Below are 15,423 nucleotides of genomic sequence, written 5' to 3'. Positions count from 1 at the left end.
AAGAAGAAGCTAATAGTTACCGAGAATTCTTCATTCTCTTTCCTACAGTCTTGATAGTTTTGCATTTCAGGTTGTCTTTCATTTCTAAATGCTTTGGAAACTTTCTGATGTCTGAGACTATTTTACTCCTCTTTACTAGCTGTGTACTCATTAACACATGAGGATTTTAATGGTTTTTATAAATAACATACTTTATTTGTATTCTGTTATAAATTATGAACAATTTGTTACTTTTTTAATATAGTAAAGTTCAAATATCAGACTTGAGAAAACAGCATATTATATAAACAGAGTGATTTAATCTCAGTGCTCATTGGTTTAATTGCGTTTCTGGGTTAGATTCTCCTATATGTTGTCTTGTTTTTGCTTTAAATATATTCTCTGTAATCAAGTATGTATGCCAGATTTTTCTATCAGGAGAAGTTACTCCTGTATACAGGAGTCCCCCATACACACTAACTTCAAAACTAACCCCAAATATGCACAATTGTAAATGCACATTCACGTTTGTACACACATACACTTTTACATACAGGAAAACATATACACTCTTATATATACACACAATACATATACAAATACATACCACACACATAGATATACACATGTTCCCAATCTTGAATTGCCATGCTCAACTGCTGAAACTAGTCTTTTCCCATATTGTGTCCTTCCTCATTGATTATATGTATCTATATTTCTATTTGGTTAATCTAATACTTTTTGCTTCTCTCTTTGTTTAATGTATTGTCCTACTTATTGCATTGTGCATTTCATTTGTTTTTCTATAATTTCTTGGAGTTTTACAGTTGTAAAAACTTTAATCCTTTAAGTAAGCAAATACTCTAAACTCACAAAATTTTTAAGTGAATGATCAATGCATATCATCATTATAAACACATTCTCACATTTGTAGTACATTCAAAATATGTGATATGTATTCACTATTAAACACTGTGAAAATTTTAAACTTATTTTCAGGAAGATTAGGTAAACAAATAATCACCAATGCAAACAGATCTTATAAATAGCCACAACTTGCCTGTCAGTTGTTGGTATAAAGAGTATAAACAAATAGATGTGGTTTGCAGGTGATTGGCGGTGCTTATACATTCACTGGTTACAGACACAAGCTGAACCTTGGGGGAAACACATCCAAGTGCAGAGGCATCCTTCTCTCTCTACTACTTAGCTACATCCCCCCACCCAAACTCTTTTATTTATTTTCAGACAGGGTCTTGCTAAATTGCCTAGGCTGGCCTTTAATTTGGGATCCTTCTGCCTTGGCTTTCTGAGTAGCTGGGATTAATGGCATGCACCATCAAGTCCCTGTAGAACTGGAATTTTTTAAGGTTCTTGTTGCATATTGCAAAATTGCTTTTCAGAAAAATTATAACAGTTTGTGCTATCATGAGTAGTGTGCAAAGATGCCTCTTTTATTGCATTGTTATAATAGTATATATTTTAGTATCATATTATATTATTGTTTGTAGCTGCCAGTATAGACTAGATTATGTTGTAGTAACAAATAATCTTGAGAAGCTCTGTGGCTTAATACAATAAAGCTTCTTTCTTGTTTATGCTTTATGTCTAATGTGTATCATCAGGAGTCTTACTTCTTCAGAGCCGTTTGTTTAACCAGCCTCATCGGAAATTCCACCTCATCACTGCATACATAATCCCTGTAGCAGTGGGTAGGTCTTCCAGCTGTGTATTGGTTCTTGAAGTTTATATCTAGAAATCTCTCATATCTACACACATTTCAGTAATTAAAGCAAGTATTTAGCTATACCTAACTTGAAAGAAGGCAGTGAAGTACAATCCTGTCATGAGTCCGGTGAAGAGAAAAACTGAAATATATTAATGACATCTTATTTTTAAAATAACTTCATTTACATTGATGAAATGACAGATCATTTTAATTTGATTTTCTTTTTGCTAACATAGAGAAACGTTTTTCATATTTATTAGACGTTTGTTTTATTTAACTTTCCCTTTTACTTAGGCTTTATAAACATGTGCTATTGGTTTACTTTTACATTTCCAGATTTTTAAATTTTATATTTTTTTTATGGGAATGGGCATTCAGGGTGGTAATATTATAGGGAGTGCAAACTTTTAGAAAATATTTTGTTGAAGGATTGAACTGGTAAAAGAAGTTAATTTTTTTTCTCCTTTAATATACTGTATTGCCGGGTTTCTGTTCTCGCGACTAAAAGGCTCAGGGGTCACTCCAGTTAAACTGGGCTAACTGGGCTGCATGAAATAACCACACAAGAGACACAAATACCTTTTTCTTTGGGATCACTGTGATGGCTCCTCTGACCTTAAGGGTCTGCAGAAAGAGAGAGCACGCGCTGACCCCTTTTATTGAGGAGAAGCTATTTAAATGAGGCAAGGGGTCAGGTTTCAGGGGGCTGAGTCTATCTTCATGATGTCAGTGGACATCAGCAGGCTGACTGACACCTGGGTAGGCCACACCCAAGGGCACAGTAAGAGAAGGGGACACACACAAGGCACTTCCATGGAAGATTCTATCCTAAACAGGGTAAGTGGTTATATTACAAAGAAACAGGTGAGCATAGCTTTACCCATGGGGCTGTAGCAAGACACACCCATGCACCAACCCTCGCACCCAAGAAGGGTGCCACATTTCTGTGACTGAGAGCCTCAGCACACAGCCGGGGAGTGTAACTCAGTCACGTGTAAGGTTGGCCTCGCACATAGTATGTTTTGATAGATTTCAAGAATCATCATTAATATTAAATAATCAAAGTCTAGCAGAAGTTGTTAATTCTCAATATTCTAAAGATTTCTAAAGAAAACTTGAACACAAAAATTTGTGAGTAAACAATCAAGTTAGTATTCTCCTATTGAAAGAATTAAATTATCCACTCAGATTTAGTTGTATTGACCATGTCTGATTCCCCCCCCCCTCTTCAATTCAGGTATCTGCCTAAACTGGAGCTGATGCTGTAGACATTTCTTTGTGGTTTCTCTAAAAACCTAAGGTGAGATATTTTATAAATACATTCGCCTTTTAAAATATATTTTATAATAAGAAAGATGTGTTTCTGAAAAATTTAAGACAACACCAAATGTCTTTTCCTTATTTATAATAATACTACATATAGCATGCTTTTACTTTTTGTTTGTATGACATTTGCCTGAAATAAACAAAACTGGTTCTAGCAATAAAATACTTTTTAGTGTATTTTTCCATTGTTTTTATACTAAAAAAATGGAGTTACACTGATATTCTCTGACATACTTGAGAAAGATATTGGCATTATGATCTGATAGTCTTGAAGACAAATCCTTGATTAGTTAATCATAGATTAAAACTGGGAACTGCTTTAATAGGCCAGTTGGTAGGAGTTTTCTCCACCTTCTTGGACTTGATTATTTCTATAATTCCCTCCATTTGTGGGGCCTATGTAATAAAGATATATCCATTAGTATGTTAATAGTTAATTTCTATAGAAAGTTTCCCTTCCACAGAAAGCTTCTATAAATAGCATTCTGCTATAAAGGTAAGGTTATTAGCCCTGTCCCATTTCCTACCTGTCTTAACTCGAGTCCTCTTCAGTTTTTTTATTTTTGAAATTCTTCATTTAAAAAAAATTTAAATGGGCCATTTTAAGTTTCTCTTTTGGTCTTTCCACCTGAGTCCAGCTGTTCTCTAAACTATTCTTGTCATTGTCAGCAGGGTATTTTTTTCCTAAAAGATAAATGTCAGCATAGCAGTTTAGTATTCAGAATCATTCAGTAATTTACAAACTCTTTTATGGAACATTATAATTTTTTACAATTTTCCATCCCACTACTGCCCTAGGCATGATTGTTCAATTCCTGTGACACCTTTACTGAAAAATAATTTACATACCATAAAATAACCCATTTAAAGTGTACCATTCAGTGGTTTTTATTGTATTTCAGAGTTGTGCAACCAATACCACAATCTAATTTTGGAATATTTTCATCATTCTTAAAAATACTATTAGTAGTCTCTACTCACCACCCCCCACCCCCAGCCTCTGTCAGCTACTGATCTACTTACTGTCTCTATAGGTCTACCTCTTCTGGACAGTTCATGTAAGTGAAGTTGTACAATTTATGGGTCTTTTGTGACTTACATCTTTCACATAGCAAAATGTTTTCAAGGTTCACCCATGTTGTAGCATTTATCAGGACTTCATTACTTTTTCTTACTGAATAATATTCCATTTTCTGTGACTGGAGTTGAACTGGTAAAGAGCTGAGCTTCTAGGTGTCTGTCTGGGTAGTCAATTTTAAGAAAAGGGCCAAAATGAAAGTAACAGTCAAGTCTTTAATCATTTACTGCATTAGGATAAGTAAGAGATTAACTCTGAGAAAGTGTAGGCTCCCTGAGGTTGAGGTGGTCTCACTGGTCTCACTGCTGAGGAAGCCTTCAACAAAAGGTTTTTGCAGTTTATGGATCCAGGGGAAAGGTGAAATGGTTATGAGTGGACAAGTTCAGAGGCAGCCTAGGGAAAAGTATCTTCAATATTTCCTAGCCTCTTCAAAGGGCCTGAGGAAAGGCCTCAACTAAAGGCCATGAAGAGCTTTCTGGATGAAGTCACTTGGGCTAGGAATGCTGAAATGCTAAAATTAAGAGCATGGCGAGCTGGGGCCTGAGTCTTTATATGTTGCTACACACTGGCTGTGTCAAGTCTGGTGGGGAGAATCCCGCTATCCCTGTGAAGCCTTTAAATTGTAATTGTTTATGGTTGGGCTGAAAAAACCATTCATAAGTATTTTTATGGCCAGGAGCCGGACTTAATACATACAGGCCATATTTCATTCATTAGTTAGTGGACATTGATTTGCTTTCATTTTTTGGCAATTTATGAAAGTATGCTATGAATGTATATTTGTATGTAGTTTTTTTTGTGTGGACATATTGTGCTTAATTTTTTCCTGAGGTGATAACCCTGTTTTTAGGTGTTTCCTATTTTCAACAGTGCCACAAGAAACATTCCTCTATATGACTCTTGCAGTACATGTGAAAAAGATTCCATTGGGTATATGTACCTCTGAATGTAATTCCTGGGTCATAGGGTAGTAATGTTAATCTGAAAGAGAGAAAACAAACTTATTTCCAGGAGTTGTACCATTTTACCCTCATAGCTTCAATGTGTAAGAAATCGTGTCATTTTACAATTCCTACAATATGTGATATTTTTCAGACTTTTTAATTTTGCTAATTGAATGATACAAAGTAGTATCTATAGTGATCTTTTAAGACAAACTTAAAAAATGATGTGTAATTTCCAATTTATAATAAAATGCAAATCTTAAATATATGGGTCAGTGACTTTTGACAAATGCTTATACTCATTTCACTCCCTTATAAAGCTTTAGAACATTTTATTACCTCTTAAGTTCCCTTGGATTCCTTAACATTTTTTCTCCTTACCAAAGGGAACTACTGTTCTCCTTTTGTTACTTTTTCAATTGGGTTGTTTACTTGCTTAGAAGCATGCTTTATAGATTCTGTGTATGAGTCTTGTGTCAGTACAATATTGAGTAGAAGTGGTGAGGGCAGACATCTTGGCTTGTTCCTGATTTTAGGCGATAAGTTCTCAGTTTTTCACTGTAAAGCCTGGTGATATCCTCAGATTGAAGATTCTTTTATTGCTGAAAGGTGTCTTTTTCCCCCTCACATATAAAGATAATGTTGAATTCTAAGTGTGGTGTTAAGGATAATTTTTAGAAGACGGTATAATCATGATTCTCTTATGGATAGGAAATGAACACTTGTCAACTATTTTATTTAACTCATTAATTACTGAGGAAACTGGTAAGATGTTAAAACCATTTCGAAGGAAGTTCTCAAGAGCTACTCATTTACATGCAATAAATGAATGGTGAAATAAAATTTTCAAGTAAGTACAAAATGAACTTCTCTACTGGACAATTACCAATTTTGTCCCATTGGACACAAGTAATTTGCTTTCCGTAGATAAGAATAATTTGCATTATAACTAGTGTTCTTTAACTTATAGAATTGAAAGTTTGAAAGGTGGAAATAGTGGATGCTTGAGCTAGGAAGGACATTCACTAGTCTTTTTTCTTTTTAAGTTCACTTCAAAGGATTTTACTATTTTTTCCTGTAAAGTGTGGTCTTGCTTTAAACTTCCCTGATCCCTAGTGGTATTGAACCTTTTTCATGTATTTATTTTTTAAATTTTATATATGTATTTTTTAGTTATAGGTAGACACAGTATCTGTATTTTATATTTTGTATGGTGCTGAGAAGCAAACCCAGTGCCTCATGCATGCTAAGTGAGCACTCTACCTCTGAGTAACAACCCAGCTCCTCATGTATTTATTGGTTCAGTACATGTGTTGTGTGTGAAATGCCTCTTGTCTTTTGTGCAACTTTCCATGTTTTTTTTTGTGTATGTTAATGCGTTATATGTTTTTAATAATAATTCAGTATAGATTGTATGAATTTGAACATTTTTCTTAGTTTATAACATCTTTTTTTTCTTTTGAGGTGTTTTTTTTTGAAGGGGCAGTACTGGAGATTGAACCCAGGGGTGCTTTACCATTTAGACTACATCTCCAGTCCTTTTTTGTATTTTATTTTGAGACAGGGCCTCACTAAGTTGCTTAGGGCTTTGCTAAGTTGTGGAGGCTGACCTCGAGCTTGTGATCCTCCTGCCTCAGCCTTCCGAGTCACTGAGATTACAGGGATGTGCCACCACCACACCTGGCCAAGGTGTTTTTTAAATGAACAAATGGCTCTTAGTTTTAATATAGTCAAACTTATCTTGAAAAATGTTTCTTTTTTAAGCATTATTAATTATTTATTTATTTTTAGTTGTTAATAGACCTTTATTTATTTATATGTGGTGCTGAGAGACCCCAGTGCCTCACACATGCTAGGCAAGAGCTCTACCACCGAGCCACAACCCCAGAACCAAGAAATGTTTCTTTACTCTTTTTTTTTTTAATATTTATTTTTTAATTCTTGGCGGACACAACATTTTTGTTTGTACCTGATGCTGAGGATCGAACCCGGGCTGCACGCATGCCAAGCGAGCGTGCTACCGCTTGAGCCACATCCCCAGCCCAAATTTTTATTTATTTTTATGTGGTGCTGAGGATCGAACCCTGTGCCTCTCACATGCGAGGCGGGCCCTCTACCACTGAGCTACAGCCCCAGCCCCATTTCTTTACTCTTTTGGCCTTTTTTACTCCAAGGTCAAAAGATAACTCTTTTAACCATTAAGCTTTTAAAGTTGTTTTGACACTAAGGACCTTACTCTATCTGATATTGAATTTTTCATGTGGTATGATATTAGTATTTAGTTTAATTTTTGTTTTGAGATGGGGTCTCACTGCGAGGCTGTATTTGAACTCTTGAGCTTAAGTGATCAGTCTCAGCCTCCTAGGTAATAGGGGCTATAGGTGTGTGCTGCTGTGCCTAGCCCAAATTTCACTTAAAACAAACAAACAAACAAAAAACCTACATCTTTTGCTCTGGAGATGGCCCAAATTCTGCCTTGAATTTGCCTGTGGTTTTGTAAGTAAACACACACACACACACACACACACATACACACACAGGGTGGGGAGATGTTATGGACAGAATGTTTGAGTCTCTGAAAGTTCACATGTTTAAGTCCTAACTCTCGGTATGATAATATTTGGGGATGGGACATTCAGATGACAACTGGTGTTAGAGGAGATCATGAAGATGGGGTCTGATCCAATGGGATTCACCCTCTTATATGAAGAGACACCAGGAAGTTTGCTTTCCTTCTTCCCTGTCATGTGTGGCCACAGTGTGAAGGTGGCCATCTGCAAGCCAGAAAGAGAGCCTTCACTAAAACCTGATCATGCCGTCACCTTATCTTGGACGTTTTGCCTCTAGAAATGTAGGAAAATATATTTCTGTTGTTTAAGCTGCATGGTCTATGGTATTTTGTTATGATAGCCCAAGCAGACTAATATGTATTGTTTTACATTTATTCTTCGGTATTTGAAGTTTTCTTTATTAGACACTGCTTGTACAGAGAGTCAGGAATAAGAATTAGAGAGCCCAGGCTTCAGAGAGCCTACATCAAAATGCCTTACCCCACACAGCATTACCCTAGGCCACTTTTAAAACTTTCTTTTGAGGAAAAATCTGCTTTATGAGGAGGCACCTCAGATTATGGTTGCAAAAATCCTGGGGTTTGTGTTGGAGGAGAGAGGGATGCAAAGCAGCAGTCAGGAAAGATTAGCATATAGCCAGCTGTTTTACTCAGCTCCTAATTTTCTTGAAGATTCAAAAAGACCAGACATTTGAGTAGTATATATATGGGGCCAAGTTGTATGCACACAGGTGCTGAGTCACAAGAGAAGCAAAACAGAACTTCTGCAGTTCTTCTGGTTTGTTCCTCCATAGTGTTGCTGGGCTGCCTCTTGCCTCAGGCCAGAACCACCATCTCACACATAGCATATCAACATGGATCCTAGATGCCCCAGTAATATCTCATAGTTCTCTCTTTCTTTCTTATGTACTTTCTCCAGGGACAATAGACTGGGAGGGCCTCAGTCTCCTGAATAGTCTAGACTACAGGAGCACCACAACCAGCTGTCAAAGGGTTTTTTATTTTGTTATTTTGATGATGCTTCAATTTGAACCCAACTCTACTACTGAGTTACATTTGCAGCCAGTTTTTTTCCTCTTTCCACATTTTTCATTGGTGCATTGTAGTTGTACATAATGATGGGGTTTGTTGTTAACATATCAGTACAAACAATACATAACAATATATTTTGGCCATTATCACTCCCCAGTCCTTTTAGTTTTATTTGAGGCAGGCTATCACTAAGTTGCCCAGGCTGGCCTTGAACTTAGTGGTCCTCCTACCTTAACCTCCTTAGTAGCTACCACACCCCTCTATTAAAGGGTTTTTATAGAGTTATTGAATGATTTTAAATAGGATTAAAGTGGCTATTAATTTATTTTAGGATGGTTTTTAGAGTAGAATTGAAGATATTTTGGAAGCTGGGTGTGGTTCTAAACTCAGCTACTTGGGAAGCTAAGACAGGAGGATCACAAGTTTGAGGTCAGCCTGGGCAACTTAGTGAAACCCTGTTTCAAGAAAAGGGGAATGGGCTGTTAATATAGCTCAGTGGTAGAGCATCCTTGGGTTCAATTCTCAATGCCACACACACACAAAAAAGATATTTTGCAATGGAGAGATTATTTAGAAGACTATGTAGTCCAGACAGGATATAACTTGAAGAAGACTAGACTCTAGAGAGTACAGATTGTGGTAGAATCTGTAGAAATTGACCATTGATAAGATCTTGCTGTGGCGAAGGGAGGAAAGAGGGGCAGGAATCAAGGATGATTCCCAGGTTGGGCATTTGAGTGGATAGTGGGGCTATTTATTTCCAGCTCATGTTTAGGTATAGAAGGAACTTGTAGGGAGGAAGACAGGATTTTGAAATGTTTAGTTTGAGTTTTCTCTGACATAGTCAAGTGGAGATGCATAGATCTGTCTGTAGTCTTGGAGGGAGGTTGGGAGAGTTAGAGCGAGGAAGGGAGGGAGAGATATTGAGCTTAATAGAATTTCAGGAGTGGTTGAAGAAAGACTTGAATCAAGATTGAGGACAAAAATCTCTGGGGACATCTAGATTTAGTGGACATATGTAGAAAAGGGCACTGGGGAAAAAAGATCAGGAAGAAGAAACCACAAGAGAAACTGTCAGCAAAGGATTTTACAGCAGCAGCCTTGGCTTCATCTCTACCTTCAGACCAGACTTTCCATTTTGTATCCTGTATTTGATCTTTGTCCTCAGACCTTTCCTTACTGAGCATTCTCTGCTGGGAGAGACTGTAGATGAGAAATAGTTTATTTTTGAACCCAGCAGTTGCTGGCTCTTTTTTATTTCCTCTAAATTCTGCTTGAAAACAAGTACTTTATTCTTTAGCTCATCTCCATTTGCCCCTTTTGCTTTACATATAAAAGAAACCAGTTGACACTTTGGACATTCTGCTTAGAAATTACCTTAGTTAGAAGTAACAATTCATTTTCAACATTTTCTGTTTTCTGTCTTACCATAGGCAGTGGTTTGCTAAGTTTTTTGCCATTTCATAACAAGGGTCTTTTTCCACCTTCTGAGATGACATTTTACTTGCTCTTAAGGCCTTTCCAGTAGCCTCCTCAAGGCTTACTGGGTTTTTGCTGGTGAGATCCTTCAGGCCCTTCCAGCTTGTACCCACAATCCAGTCTTGAAACTAGGGTCACATGTTTTAGGTTTTTGTTATGTCATACCCCAGTTTTAGGTATTATATTCTATTCTGGCAATTGTTGCAGTGTAACAGGCCACCTCAAACCTAGTACCAGAACCTGCATGGCTTCTTCTGGCTTAGTCTTGGAAGTCACTCAGTGTCACTTCCATCACCATTTCTTGTCGTGAGCAAGTAAATGCCAACCTGGATGCAAGGAGAAGGGGACTTAGACTCCACATATTTATGGAGGAGTGGTAAATTCACATTACAGAAGATTATGTGGGATGGAAGATATTTTTGCAGCATCTTTGAAAAATAGTCTGTGACAGATGGATAAAATAAAATGCACAGGATTACAAAGGAAACCCATTATATTAAAATATTGTTATTAAGCTAATTATGATCAAGTGTACATGCTTATTTAACATAATATACAAGTTATTGTGGCATATAATATAACTATAGTAAATTAGAGGTTGGAGAAAATAATTTATTTTCCCATCAAAGTTTTTCTCCTAAATTCTATCCACAAATCCAATGGTCTCAGGGCTGGGGCTGTAGCTCAGTTGGTAGAGCGTTTGCCTTGCATGTATGAGGCACTGGGTTAAATCCTCAGCACCACATAAAAACAAGTAAATAAAATAAAGGTATTGTGTCCATTTACAAATAAAAAAAATTCAATGACCTGTAGATTAAAAACCTTTATGTTAATATAATTGTGTTTACAAAAGTCATATTGCTGTGGATTGGGAAGTATATTTGTGTGTGAGGCGGGGAAGGAGGGTGAGAAGGCAGAGCCTATCAGGGAGGCCACCATAAGGTAAGTTCAACAGCATTTATTTTCCTTTTAAGATAAGGGTTTAATTGTTTTTTGTTTGTTTGTTTGTTTGTTTTAGATAGGGAAAGATACTAATGAGGAAATTTGAAGATATAGGAAAGGTAAAGGGTATTTGATGTTTCTCGGAAGGCAGGAGAGAGTCTAGTCTGGAGGTTAGGTGGAAGCATTAATCTTAGACAGGAGGCAAGGCCAGAGGAAAGGAATAATGGAAGGATGTTTGTGAGTGCTGTTCATTTATTACATCATGTGGCACTCTGAGAAAAATGTAGGCATAACACATTTCAACACAGGAGCAAGGGACAGGACAAGTCTCTGAGAACATTGAAGCAGAGTGCTGGACAATATGAAACTATTGGGAAGGGAATTGGGGGGCGGGAAAAGGTAATGAAATAGGGACCAAAAAATAATATAATGTAAGTGGTTGGGTGATTGGATGCAGAAGACAAGCTTTTCCTAGTTTGTAGTTTGTTTTTAATACCTTTCTTAGACCAATCATTTTCCTTCCCATGAGTATTGATACAAAGAACAGTGGAATGAAAATAAAATGTATTTATATATTTTGACTTTTGCCTTTTTAGATTTAGCTTTTCTTAAGTGTCTTTTTAGTATACATGAGTAATACTTGGAATGTCATTGCCACACAAAAATGTAAAAGCATCGGAGTTTCTTTTTCCTGGTTATTTGGGTTGATTTTTTTTTTTTTTAAGTTGTATATGGACTCAATTCCTTTTTGTTTTTATGTGGTGCTAGGATTGAACCTAGGGCCTCACACTTAGGAGGCAAGTGTTCTACCACTGAGCTACAACTCCAGCCCTATTTGGTTGATATTGAAAAGCACTACCTGTTTTTGTTGCTTTCACACTTACAACTGGACGGAATTGGCCTCAAAGGGTTCATAGTTTTCTTTGTCATTAGCCAACAGATGCTTGCTACAGTGTTTTGCTCACTGTCTGTTTAATGTGAGGGCATCTGTGTATGCCAATGAGAAGAGCAGTACTATATAGTCTATATAGTCACCTTTTTTTTTTTAAATATTAAATAACTGCCTTTAGTTTACACACAGATCCTGTACTAAGTGATCTAATTTGTGTTTAACTCAAGCTGTTATTAACATCTGGAAAATCTAACTTCAGATTGCTTTGACTATCTAATGTATCACTTTGCTAAGTCTCTCATATAATGAAACTACTTTGTATCTGTCGAAGAATTGCTTCATATCTTCTTGAAATGTTAAAAAATTTTAAACTTCAGGTCACTACGATATATCATAAATGACCTTAGGTTTCTAGATACAAATAATAATTAAGCACATATATGATATGAAATTTTTAATTCTTTTTTTTTAGGGGGTGTGTACCAGGGATTGACCTCAGAGGCACTAGGTCACTGAGCCACATCCCCAGCTCTATTTTGTATTTTATTTAGAGACAGGGTCTCACTGAGTTGCTTAGCGCCTTGCTTTTGCTGAGGCTGGCTTTGATCTTGTGATCCTCCTGCCTCAGCCTCCTGAGCTGCTGGGATTACATGCCTGTAGCACTGCGCCTGGCATGAAATTGTTAATTCTTAAATTATGTCTATATTTAAAAGTTTTTAAATAAAATATATTATTTTAAATTGTGGTTAAATGTCTAAGCTCTCTCCACGGCCCCCATCTCCTATTAGCAGCTATTTTTATCTTTTCTTTCAGCTTAACTATATCATGCCTGCCTGAGAAGCTGTCCTGGGAGTGGGCTCAGGGTCTTTTGAGCAGGAAGTCCTGGGTTTCCAGGTAGGTGGAAAGCAGTTCCTAGAGGTGAGGTGCAGTGAGGCATTTCCTATTGGCTCTTTGTACTGTTTACCACTTGGGGAGAGGTATGGCCACAGGAGGACCAAATCTTATCACCTGATCTAACAACAGTAGCGATTTTAATAATCTTTTAATGGGTCCTCTAGACTTAATTGTCCCCAACTTTATTCTTTCAAGTCTATTCTTTTGTTGTATGGCTGGAAAAATTTCTCTAAAACTCCTGCTCAAAACCTTTCTGTGCTTCACAATTTTCATAGAGATTTAATTTAAGTTCGAACTTCTTCACATGACCTTTTAAAGGTTCTTTGTGCCTTGTTCTGACCACTGCTTACTTTTTCATTCATATCCGTTTTTTGAACTCTGTTGTTATCCCAGGTACTCTTTCTTACCTCTGCAATTTTGCACACAAATATTAATGTATATTTTTTTGATTCATTCAAATGCATGTCATGTCTTATAAATGTGACTATTATTTAAATGCTTTATTGTTCAGTTGGCTCATCTCCATCTGAATCCATTAAATCAGTTTCCCAGCCTACCTGTCCCCTCAGCTGCATAATAATGCAATATTTGTAACAATTTTTATTTGAAAGTGAATCATCTTGACTTAAGTAGGAAGAACTGATTGACCTAATTGCAGAAGGGTTAGCATTAAAATGAAAAAAAAAAAAAGAACAATTTAAAGAACTGATTGTTAAGTATGTGAATATGAGAATCATTAATGATAGAAATAATGGATTACTTGATTATGATAAAACATCTAGCAACTCAGTAACTCAGCTATCCTATCATAAAATAATCTGCATACAAACAGAATAAAAATAATTTTTGCTATCTTATTCTAAGCCAACATTAATTGAAATTTTAATTTGGGAACTATGTTAAAAAACTTGTTTTTGGGAACTGAATTTACTTTTACTATGAACATTTTTATGTTAAGCTGATTGATTCTGTTAAATACAGCATGAAAATATATCTTTATATGTGACTGAAAATTATTATTATTATTATTATATTTATTTTTTAGTTTCGGTGGACACAACATCTTTATTTTATTTTTGTGTGGTGCTCAGGATCGAACCCAGCGCCCCGCGAATGCCAGGCGAGCGCGCTACCTCTTGAGCCACATCCCCAGCCCGTGACTGAAAAATTATTAACTAAAGAAAGGAATGACTTGCTAAGGCATCCTTTTTAAAATATTAATCAAATTATGAGTAAGAAAGGCTTTCAATCTCTGTCTTAAGAGATACAGTATCGTCATAGGTTTTAGTCATTGTTCTAGTTAGGCTGGCTAGTGTTAGCGCCTTAGGTTTTCTTATGAGTCAAATGAAGTATTTTATTGTGAAGATCAATTGGATTTTATATATCAAAGTGCTTTATAGGTATTCTACATGTAGATATTAAGCAAGATTTTAGTCCTTTTTCTGCCAGCTTTTTAACTCTAGGCTGGTGACTTCATTTCCTGAGCTTTTATTTATAGGTAAGTACCATTTACATTGAGTTCAGCTCTTACAAATTATGAACATTATTATTTTTACTTTTTTCTTTCATCTGCTTACCTTCACCATTCCCCTTGTTATTATTATCCATTAATCCTCACCTATTTTATTTCATTTGGTAATTACTATCAATTTTGTAAGGGCCGGTAATATTAGCCTCATTTTACTGATAAGGAAAACTGAGACTAAGGGAGTTGCACAGTTGATTACTGCTAGAGGTAGGATTCCAATTCAGGTTTCTGGTGCCAAGGTTCTTTTTTTGAAAAGCATGTGGCTGAAGTAAAGACATGTACCTCAGTTAAAGAAAACTTTTGTTTTCTGTTGTTTTCCCTTTGCTTTTTGAAATATCTTTGGACTATCTGAAATATGTAGGTCAAGTAAGGATTAAGACAAACACATCCAGAAATATTCATTTTTGTCTAGAGTTCACTTATGAGTGCTATGCTTTACTATTTCCTATTGAAAACTTCAGACACCCCCTTGTCCAGGCATGCCAGCCCTAGATATTGACCTTACTTAGAACACCATTGCTTTTGGTGTGATTGACAGTGCTGATTTAGGCAGGATTCTGATGCTGATCCTTTCTGATTTAAAAACTTCTGTATTGGTGCCATTTTTTAAAACTCATGTTTCTCTTTTTGTCTGTTGAAAGTTTCCTTTTAGACAAGTTTCATTACTTGTTCATTTCCTTTTAATCCCATGAATGATCATTGGTCATAGTTTAATTTTTTCCCCCCAGTGATGACTTTGAAATGGCTGTGGCACTTTGAGATCTCATTTGTTGCCCTTCTTGAAAACACTGGAGTGCACAAAACTGCAGCTACATTGGCCTTTTCTGTGAATATATCAAGTTCATTGTGGCTACAGGGTCTTCTTTTTTTTTTTTTTTATTGGTTGTTCAAAACATTACAAAGCTCATGACATATCATCTTATAGGGTCTTCTATTACTTGTCCCTTTGTGGGGAATAGTCTCCACCCAGCCTGCTGGTTTGCTAGATTCTTCTTTTTCCTCCTTCTCCCCTTCCTCCTCCTCCTCCTCCT

General features: G+C 36.3%; 1 protein-coding gene across 9 annotated transcripts in view; it reads left to right on the top strand.

The window, feature by feature from the left end:
- Positions 1–15,423, top strand: part of Peak1 (pseudopodium enriched atypical kinase 1) — a 262,298-nt gene that overhangs the window by 37,296 nt on the left and 209,579 nt on the right. For 2 of the 9 annotated variants that reach the window (XM_048793224.1, XM_048793221.1), the window contains exons 1-3: positions 2,686–3,008; positions 4,069–4,092; positions 12,784–12,864. The gene's annotated coding sequence lies outside the window, so the exon portion shown is untranslated. Of the gene's footprint in view, positions 1–2,685; positions 3,009–4,068; positions 4,093–12,783; positions 12,865–15,423 lie in introns of those variants that run through there. The other 7 variants (XM_048793223.1, XM_048793219.1, XM_048793226.1 and 4 more) reach the window with 4 other exon arrangements.

This window comes from Marmota marmota, unplaced genomic scaffold, assembly GCF_001458135.2.
Source record: "Marmota marmota marmota unplaced genomic scaffold, marMar, whole genome shotgun sequence".
NCBI lineage: Eukaryota > Metazoa > Chordata > Mammalia > Rodentia > Sciuridae > Marmota > Marmota marmota.
This window is presented reverse-complemented; position numbering and strand designations above follow the sequence as displayed.